Genomic DNA, 9690 nt, shown 5'->3' on the forward strand with positions numbered 1-9690 from the left:
CATGTGAACTGTCTCCGTCGTTACTCCTGGGGCATCCCCTCGGTGGATGTTGGGTGCTTCGGGAGCCCCGCCGTGGAGAGGGGGATTATGTCAGGAACTGCTGGACTGTTCCCTGCCTGGCCTGAGGAGGGCGCTGGCAGGTGAACCCGAGAAGCCTGCTTGTTCGTGTGTCGTTCGTGTTATACCTGTCCTATTGTTCTCTCCCCTGATTGTGTCACCTGTAACCCGTTTACCCTAATGTCTAGCCCTATAAATAGGGATCCTTCTCTGCATGTCCTTGTCCGTGATTGTTTTGCTGTTACTTGTGCCGTGGTTCCAGTCCGTCGCTTCTCCGGGTCGTCTTTAGTATTAGTCTTCAGTATTCTCAGTTTACCACGCCATGTCTCGTCACCCGTCTGTTTCCTCATGTCCTGTCTTTATGTAATAAAGCAGCGTTTCGCTGAATCCTGTGTCTGGGTCTACATTCAGCCGCGTGCCGGTGTGGGCACGCACACCGGCTGGGTTCGAGCCCCACCTAGGGCAAGGATCCCGGCCGTGACAACATGATTCTGCCTCAGAACATGCCATGGTTTAATATCGCTTTAGCAAACATCTGTAACATCACGCTGCGGAACTCGGAGCTACATCTGTCTCCCGCTGATAAAGCGGGCGAATATCCCATCGAGATACAACAACTCAATTCATTACATACTGAATATATCTGCTATCTGTAATTGAATCTACCGAACAGACTCCTGGCCTGTTTTTTTTTTTTGCCAAAAACGATGCTTTTATCTTGATTTAAAACTTTCAGAAGCTTTAATGAGAACAAGCATCGGTTAGATCTTTTAATACAACATCCAAACCTGGCTTATCGAAGCAAAAACGATTTGAATAATCGCTTGAAAATATCGTTTTTTTTCCCCTCCACATCGAGACGACTCTAAGATAATTTCAGTAATGGGTGATTATTTAAGAGAAACGTCGGCCAAGATTAGCATTAAAACTTCTCAACTGTGTTTTATGGGCAACATTAGCAAGTAAAATTAAAGCACAGTGATTCGATCTGATGCACTTTCCGATCCTGGGGATGATCTGACGCGGCTACGTTAACGACTTTCCCACAGTTTATGAGGGAAGGCTCATTTTTTCGGTCGGCTCTAGGGAGTTTTTTTCCTCCACACTGTTGTAAACAGTGTTAAATATCAGGGTTAGACTGAACTGATTCAAACTGAATTGAATCTAATGAGATGAACCTAAAGATGTTTTGGTTATAGCTTAGCAGAAATATAGGACTGAAATATATTATTAATTTTGGACAATTGTAGGACAACTGCTAATTCCTGATATTCCTAAATTGCAGCGTTGTCATTGTGGTGCATTCTTCAGAATTCCCATACGATGAAAATGTCTGAAAAATACCCTTACCTAACTAACATTTTATTTAAATATATTTAAGATTTCTTAAATTTGATGTATCTAAGTATTTCAGTGAAAACTAGCAGTGGTAATTTCGAATCATCCAAATGACTCACCAAAAAGATTCGTTCTTATTCGTTCACTGATTCATTCAGTGATTTTTGTATTTTAGAAGTATTTTTACCTCGGAAAACAACAACAAATCTTATTTTTATAAATCTTATACTTTCCTATATTTTGTCAACAGCTGAGTTTGGAAAAAATACCCAGAAAAAAATTATTTTTACTGTTTAACATCATTGATTATTACATATTCATAACCTGGGTTTATTTAAGCTTCGTGCATTCTCTTCACACCATAGCCCCGCCCCCTTCTCTGCTTGTTGAACCAGTAAGATTCAGGATGAACGACGTGACATGTCTCTTATTTGTTCCTCTCATTCACGAGATAGTTCCTTCAGTTTGAACCGAGTCACATGCTCAAGTTCGTACAGAATCAGTGTAAACCAAAGCAGTCACGTGTTTTACACATACACAAACTTTGGCGAAAGAAAAATAATTAAAATTAATAAAAAAGATTCGTTCACTTAAATGATCCGTTTAACAATAAATGAATCGCTCATGAATGAATCACGAATCATGAATCAACATGCCGAATAGTTTTCCCAGACCTCCTCACATACTGTATCCGTGAGCTAGGCCACAAATAAATATTCAAAACGAATTTTCTGCTAATTGGCTCACTTTTTTTCATCTACACAACGTGACCACACGCTAATGTGTTTACGTGTTGATCTGTGAATGTAAGAATATTTTCTCATTATCCAGCTAACTCGCTTGAGACAAGCAATCTGGAGTGTCGAGGTAAAAAAAAAAAACAATTAAGTTTTCAGCAGGGACGTAGACATGGGTTAATAGCTTTTTTCCAGAACTGGTTTCCATTTTTCTTCCTCTTCCTCTTCCTCTTCCTCAGATGGATTAACTGATAAGAAGAAGGTCCATTCGACTGGACCGTGCTCAGCCTCATGCACCAGATGACGTGCATCAGCGGATGAATTAAGTGGAGATCGTAATAAATGCAATTTTGTTATTAGATTTTTGTTTTTTTCTGCACGACTTTGCATCGCGTGCTCTGTTCTCCTGCTTGACCACCATCCTGGCGAGGTTTCAAGCTATTTCCAGGCAAGACAAGACAAACTAACTTCTACAAACAATGAAATTCCTCCTGTTTTGCTGTTTCCATGTTGGTGATTGAGTGTCTTTGTCATGTCTCACTCTACAGTGGTGCTTAATATGAAGCTCATATGAAAGCAGACACTTAAGACTTTCAAAAACGGTTCGTTTTTTTCCACAGAAATGATTCTATCTTCAAAGTAAATGTTGATCTCAAACACATTCTGCTCTCTGAGATGCTCTGAGTGCTTGTTTGTCTAAAAAGCAGCTCAGATTTCATCTTCAACCAGTAAAATTCTGCGGAGGGAAAAACACACGTCTAAAACACACTGGAAGCCAACAAACTCGTTTTAGATCAGACACAGCATTCGTTTGTTTATAATAAATAAAAATGTCTCATAAGTCAAGGGTTAACATTGAACAGGAAGCTGTCTAGACACTAAATCAGGGTTTTTAAGTAAAGATTGGATTCTTTCCTGTTCACTGTGTTCTCTTTATCTCTCTTTAGTTAAAGGACGGGTTTTTATTATTATATTAATAATAATACATTAATACAGCTGCTCTATTTCTTCAATGTCTTTAAATATCATCCCGTTTCTGTTTGTTCTGATGAAGTCCAGACCCCTCAGACCAGGACGCCTCGTCTTAATACACTTCAGCACTTCCTGCACCGGAATGCAGCAGTTATTCCATTGAAGCTCTTTCCCAGGATGTCTGAAGCGTTCGCTCCTCCTGCTGGCGAGGACGAGACGTCTCTCACGCGCTGTCTCTCGTTAGCCATTCTCCACCTCGCGACATCCAGGCCATCGAGTTTCATCATGTAGCAAATGCCTTCGAGCCTGTTAGTGATCCGTCTGCCATTCCCCTTGCACCCAGACTAAACAGGATGTCAGATTCATGTCGATTATGCCGTGCATGTGTTCGAAATGCCTGTGTGTGTGATACTCGTGGCTCGGCCTCCGATGGTATCGCCGAGTGTAATTCGGCCAGCCGTCATCAGCCCGGGTGTGATTTTATTAGCGTGCGCGCACGGGGGGCATTAAAAGGTCATCCTCATTCAGACAGACCCTGGCAGTGATCACCGAGGCTAATAAAAGCACCAAGGCCCAGTGATGGCCTTAAAATTAAACCAGACTGCAAGCGAACACCAATCAGGTGTGAGAATCACATTAAACCGTTAATTATACATCCAATAAATCGCAGGGTGAGAGGAAAGCGACCGGTGGTCCTGGCACAAAGGTTTCTCGAAGGTACAGGTTACAATGGGCTTCTAGGGAAGGGTGAGGATGACGTCACTGGAAACGAGAGCCCCGATTGGACGGCTGGGAACCCGAGAAAATCTATAAACAAGTTATTAGTGAGGGGCAGACGAGATACAAGTGTGCATGAGGAGAAGAGGAAAAAGAAGAGAAGGTCAGTCGAATTAAAGGCAGCAAGATCTGAGTCTGGAGAAAGGTGAGAGAGAATGACGGAATGATGGATGGAATGATGAAGGATCCTTTGCATTTTAACAGGACATTTTTACTAAAATATTGACTTTAGGAAGGCGTGTTAATGCACGTGAATTTGTGTGATGTGAAGTGTTCTGATTGGATAATGAACTTAAACCACTTGAGATGGCCGTTTAGAATTTTGACTTAAAATGCCTGAAATGCTAATAGAAATAAATAAAGTATCAGATAACATGTCCGCTTCCTCGCATTCTAGATGCAAGTGACGTGTTACGCAATCCTTTATTAGCACAATAACTTCTTCTTCTTTGTTTTTTCCATGTGTCCAGGTTGTCGTACACGTCCGAGTGTGTGTTCAATGTCAAAGCGAGATGCTGCGTCCCCGTCTCACGCCTAATTGAATTTCCACTGGCTTTTTTTAAAGCAGCATTTTCCCATAAACTATTTCTGGCCAGGGTCAGTCGCTGCATCCTCAGCCTTCAACAGGGTCCGACGTCGTCGGTCTGATGCTCGGGTCGATCTGGATTGCTGCTCACATGGGGATGAAGGGGGGGGGGTGAACAGTGGACTATGGGTGGTGATGGTGGTGGTTGGGGAGGGGGTGGGATTTCTCCAGGGGGACGCGGTGCCTCTCTGTTCAGAAATAGCTGAATTATTTCCATCACTTTGACCTTTTTAATGAAGATGAGACGCCAGGGCCCGGACACATGTCGCCGCCTGGGAAGGGCAGGACTAATCCCGACTCGCATTCCATCAAAAAAAAGGTCTCGCAGGGCCTCACGCAGCATGTGGGGACGTGGGTCGGTTTCCAGCGTGGCGCTCTCGCTGAAGCTTGTCTAGAGGAAACATCCTTATAAAACGTGACGATTTCAGATCTCTCTCTCTCTTTCTCTTTCTCTCTCTCTTTCATTCTCTCTGTCTGTGTTTCAGATGCGGATCTGGGAGTGTTTAACCCTATTCTGTATCTTCATGATCAACCCACCACACTGCAGCACTGCGTCTATCATCCAGCAGCAGGTAACAGGACAGGACAATATTTCCTTCTACTTGAAGAACAGGTCAGATTTGACAGCTTTCAAAGTTTTAACCGCAAACGCCTAAAAATCCAAATCAATCCATTCTGAAGAATGAAAAGTTTCAGCCTGTTGCTGGTTCTTTAGTTGAACAACTTTTTAACTGAGAGGGAAAATCTGACCCAACACTTGTTCTAACTTTGATCCGAGGTTTAATACCTTTCACTGTTAAAGCAGTGAGGAGAAGCGTAACAGCTGCTCAGCTCCGAGTCTGAGTTCAACCAGGTCTCTGTTAGAAGAGAAATTCTTGAAGAAATATCTGTGGATATCAAACCTTTCAAGGTCAACCTGATTCGTCCCAATTTAACACAAAGCTGCTTATTAAATAATAATAATAATAATTATTATTATTATTATTATTATTATTATACAAGGCTTTTACTGTACCACATGAATTATTAATAATAATATTAATTATTAATAATATAATATTAATATTAATTAATTTTTTATATAGTAAAAATATTTTTTCCAAAACTCAAGGTCGCTATAAAAGAATTTAATGATGTCATGTATTGAATTAAAGCATATAATAATTTAAATACTTAATTTAATTCGACCTTGAATTCGATTCTTTCATTTTTTAATACTATTTTTTGGGGGGATTTTCATCAAATAACCATCGACAACAAACAAACATTTATCTGTAAATGGATGGAAATTTAATTTAAAAAAATAATAATAAAAAAAGACAGGTTGTTTCAGTTTTTAAATCACAGAATTTCAAAAACAGAATTTTTTTTTTATAAATAAGCCGCTCATTATTGTTTATATATTTTTCTTCTTCTTCTTTATTGTTGTTATTATTATAATTATTGTTATTATTATTATTATTATTATTATTATTATTATTATAGTATTTTTGAGAATTTGATGATAAACCCGACGTTCTCAGTGTTTTTAAGCTTTATTAATTTTGTTTGTATTTTTATTATTATTATTTTTTATTTTTTTATTTTATTTTATCTATCTATCTATCTATCTATCTATCTATCTATCTATCTATCTATCTATCTATCTATCTATCTATCTATCTATCAAATTTCATTCAGATTGAAACTTTTCCTTAAGTTCACGGTGAATCAAATCACCTTCTCATCCTCAGCAGGAGCCAAAAACTTAAAATAAATAAATCCGGTGTGTTTAATAATGCTCTGACTAGCAGCAAACTAGCAGCAGACTAGCAGAAGACTAGCAGCAAATTAGCAGCAGACTAGCAGGACACTAGCAGCCAACTAGCAGGAGACTAGCAGCAAACTAGCAGGAGACTAGCAGGACACTAGCAGCAAACTAGCAGGAGACAAGCAGCAAACTAGCAGGAGACTAGCAGGACACTAGCAGCAAACTAGCAGGAGACAAGCAGCAAACTAGCAGGAGACTAGCAGGACACTAGCAGCAAACTAGCAGGAGACTAGCAGCAAACTAGCAGGAGACTAGCAGGACACTAGCAGCAAACTAGCAGGAGACAAGCAGCACACTAGCAACAGACTAGCAGCAGACTAGCAAGAGACTAGCAGCAAACTAGCAGCAGACTAGCAGAAGACTAGTTCTTAGTGCCTGATTGTGCTTTGTCCGAAAGTAATGGCCACCCTTAGAGAAGAAACCATACAACACATGGATGTACAAAGCTATACATTTACAACCCTGAAGTTTACTATCCTAAAACCAGGCTGTATTTTATTTTCAGACTTTTACACTGTGTGTTTTTTCTGATTCTGTCCCCAGAATCAAACACCTCTCCCTCCTAGCTCGATCCATCTGGCTGATGTCACCGTACAGCCGTGCGGTCAACCCGAGACCAGCGGCAAAGTCCAGCAGGATCAAAAGAAACCCCGGGGCTTTCCTGAAGGAAAGAGTCCTCTGGACCCACTGTCGGTCAGCCCCGTGAAGCTGAAAAGAAACCAGAAAGAGAGGCAGAGGTAGTGTTCCTTCACCCGAGCCGACGCCCGTTGCGTTCCGTTTGTTTGTGTTTGTTTTTTCACGAAAGGTCATTGCGTGCGCTTCTCTGTAAATATCCCTCACGCCATCGCAGACTTCGGAGAAGCCCGAAGTCACGCAGTCAGTGATGCCGAGATCACACAGCATCTAATTAAGGTGCTACGTTACCAGACGGTGTGTTATGATAACAGACTGAGCCGGTCGCAGCTGATCCGCCTGAACGCGAGGAAACGCTTCCCAGAAGTTCGTCATCCGCCGCGAATAGATCTAACGGCAAGGGATCTCTAGAGAGCGAGCGCTTTGGGCCGCGGGTTAAACGGCGGATTAAAGGAATATGATTAGAGATATGAACGGATAAAGTGGAGGTCCTGTGGACCCTAGTAGTGGAAACAATCTACACTGGCCCACACACACACACACACACACACACACACACACACACACACAAAGGCTAGCATTCAGTTTACAGAATAAACAGAACGAGCCTAAGTCCCATGTAGACAGCTGGCTCTATATTTTAGATTCAATCAGAAATTGCTTTGTCACATAGTCCGCCAGCGGCCATTTTAAAATTTTCTCATCCAGTGTCAGTGCTTGGTAGCCCCGCCCCTTTTCCATTACATAGGCAAAGCTGCGAGTGTTGAGTTTGTTAAGTGTCCAACTTGGTTTTTTTACAGGGTTAAATAAGTGCATCTTATTCAAGTTTTCAGTGTAGATAGATAGATAGAACTTTTCATTATGATGATATTTAACGACATGTAATAATGATAAATCCTCACACTGCTAATCCTCACCGCTCAGCTAAAACCATGCTAACTGCTGTTATTCCCCCAACAGGAGACCCAAGGGCTCTCAGAAAAGACGAGCAGGAGCCGGTTCACTTCAGGTCACGAGCGGGCAGAACGCTACATTCACCGAGATCAGATCTGGACAGAGTGCATCTGTAGATCCGACTGAAAAGAGCAACAACAACACCAGCAGCAGCCAGCAGCATCTGGAGACATCTGGAGTTTCGTCTCCCAACACCCAGAAAAATCCATCTGGCAAAACGAGAACTTCCAAACCAGGGTCCAGGACCGGCTTCAATCTTCCCATCGATCGCATCGGCCTCGGACGGCTACCCAGCGGAAGGCGCTAGGAGATCTAACTCAAATCGATCAAACTGTTTTTTGTTGTTTTTTTAGTTGTTTAGTTTCTGTTTAAATGCTAAACTTTTAGAAGATTCAGATTTCTGAATGTTTGCTGTGAAAAATCTGTTTGTTTATCGTCTGAGAGAAATCACTGTACTGCCGTGTTGCACTGAGTATCGGTACAGCAAGGGTTTGTTTTCATGCAGAAGTTTGCACGAGTAGATCTCTGGGTGGATTTTCTGAACTATTTTTCAAAAAAATAATGAATAAATAAAAGTGGAATCAATGTCATTTTTAAAAACATATCAGTGTAGTGTTCATTAAATGGAATTAAAAGTCTTTTTTCTTTAATTGTGGTATTTATTTCTCTCCATACCAAAAGCTCCTTAATTTTTTTTATTGCGGGATCTAAACCTAAAGCTTTTGACAATTACAAAAATTCTGACATACTGTCCATGGTCCATACTGAAATGGAATTTTTTTTATCAATAAATAAATAAATAAGCAAATAAACAAATAAATAAGCAAATAAATAAATAAATAAATAGATACATCATTGGAAACAGTTTTGGAAATGACAAAAAACTTAAGTATTGATACCCTACCTCAAACTCGCTCAAATCCTTGCCCATCAACTTTGAGGGCAAAATATTCACTTGCTGCCTAATATATCCCACCCACTAACAGGGGCCATGATACTCAGAATGTTAGGCCTGACCAGAGAGAGAATATATGACTATACAAAATGTTTATGAACCTACATAATGTATATATGAATGTACAGAGAATATATACAATGATATATTGCAGTTTTGAGCAGTTTATCAGTGTAAAGGAGGAGATATTACCATCAGTGGGGGGTTAATGGGTTGAAGAGTTCAGTAAGGAGGCCGCTGTGGGATAAAAGCTGTTCCATAGCCTGCTGGTCTTGGACCGCAGGCACTTGAACCTCTTCTCAGAGGGTAAACAGTTTATGGGTTGGATGAACGGTGTCCTTGACAATGCTGCGAGTTTTACACAGACACTGCTTCCTCTGAACATCTTCAGTGACCAAAAGTGGGGTCCCAATAATGCGTTAGACGGTTCTCACCACCCTTTGTAGTGCTTTTTGTTCCATAATACAGCAATTCCCATACCAGACTGAGATATAGCTGGTTACGGTGCTCTCAACTGTAGAGTGGTAGAAGTTCTCTAAGACAGCTGAATCTGTCGCTGAATTATTACCTATAGTCAACTGTTATATACCAGCTGTTATATACTTAAGTTTTATTATGCAACACTTTTAAAACCTTCTATAATTCTTTGGGCAACCAGGTGACAGCAAAGAAAAGGACAGTAAAGGAAAGGAAAGATCTAGAACCTAAACTGTATTAATATACACTATATTGCCAAAAGTTCTGGCACATCTGCCTTTACATGCACATGAATGTAATATGGAGTTGTCCCGCCCTTTGCAGTTATAACAGCTTCAACTCTTCTGGGGAGGCTTTCCACAAAATTTAGGAGTGTGTTTATGGGAATTTTTGA

Source organism: Hemibagrus wyckioides, linkage group LG20 (assembly GCF_019097595.1).
Source record: "Hemibagrus wyckioides isolate EC202008001 linkage group LG20, SWU_Hwy_1.0, whole genome shotgun sequence".
Taxonomy (NCBI): domain Eukaryota; kingdom Metazoa; phylum Chordata; class Actinopteri; order Siluriformes; family Bagridae; genus Hemibagrus; species Hemibagrus wyckioides.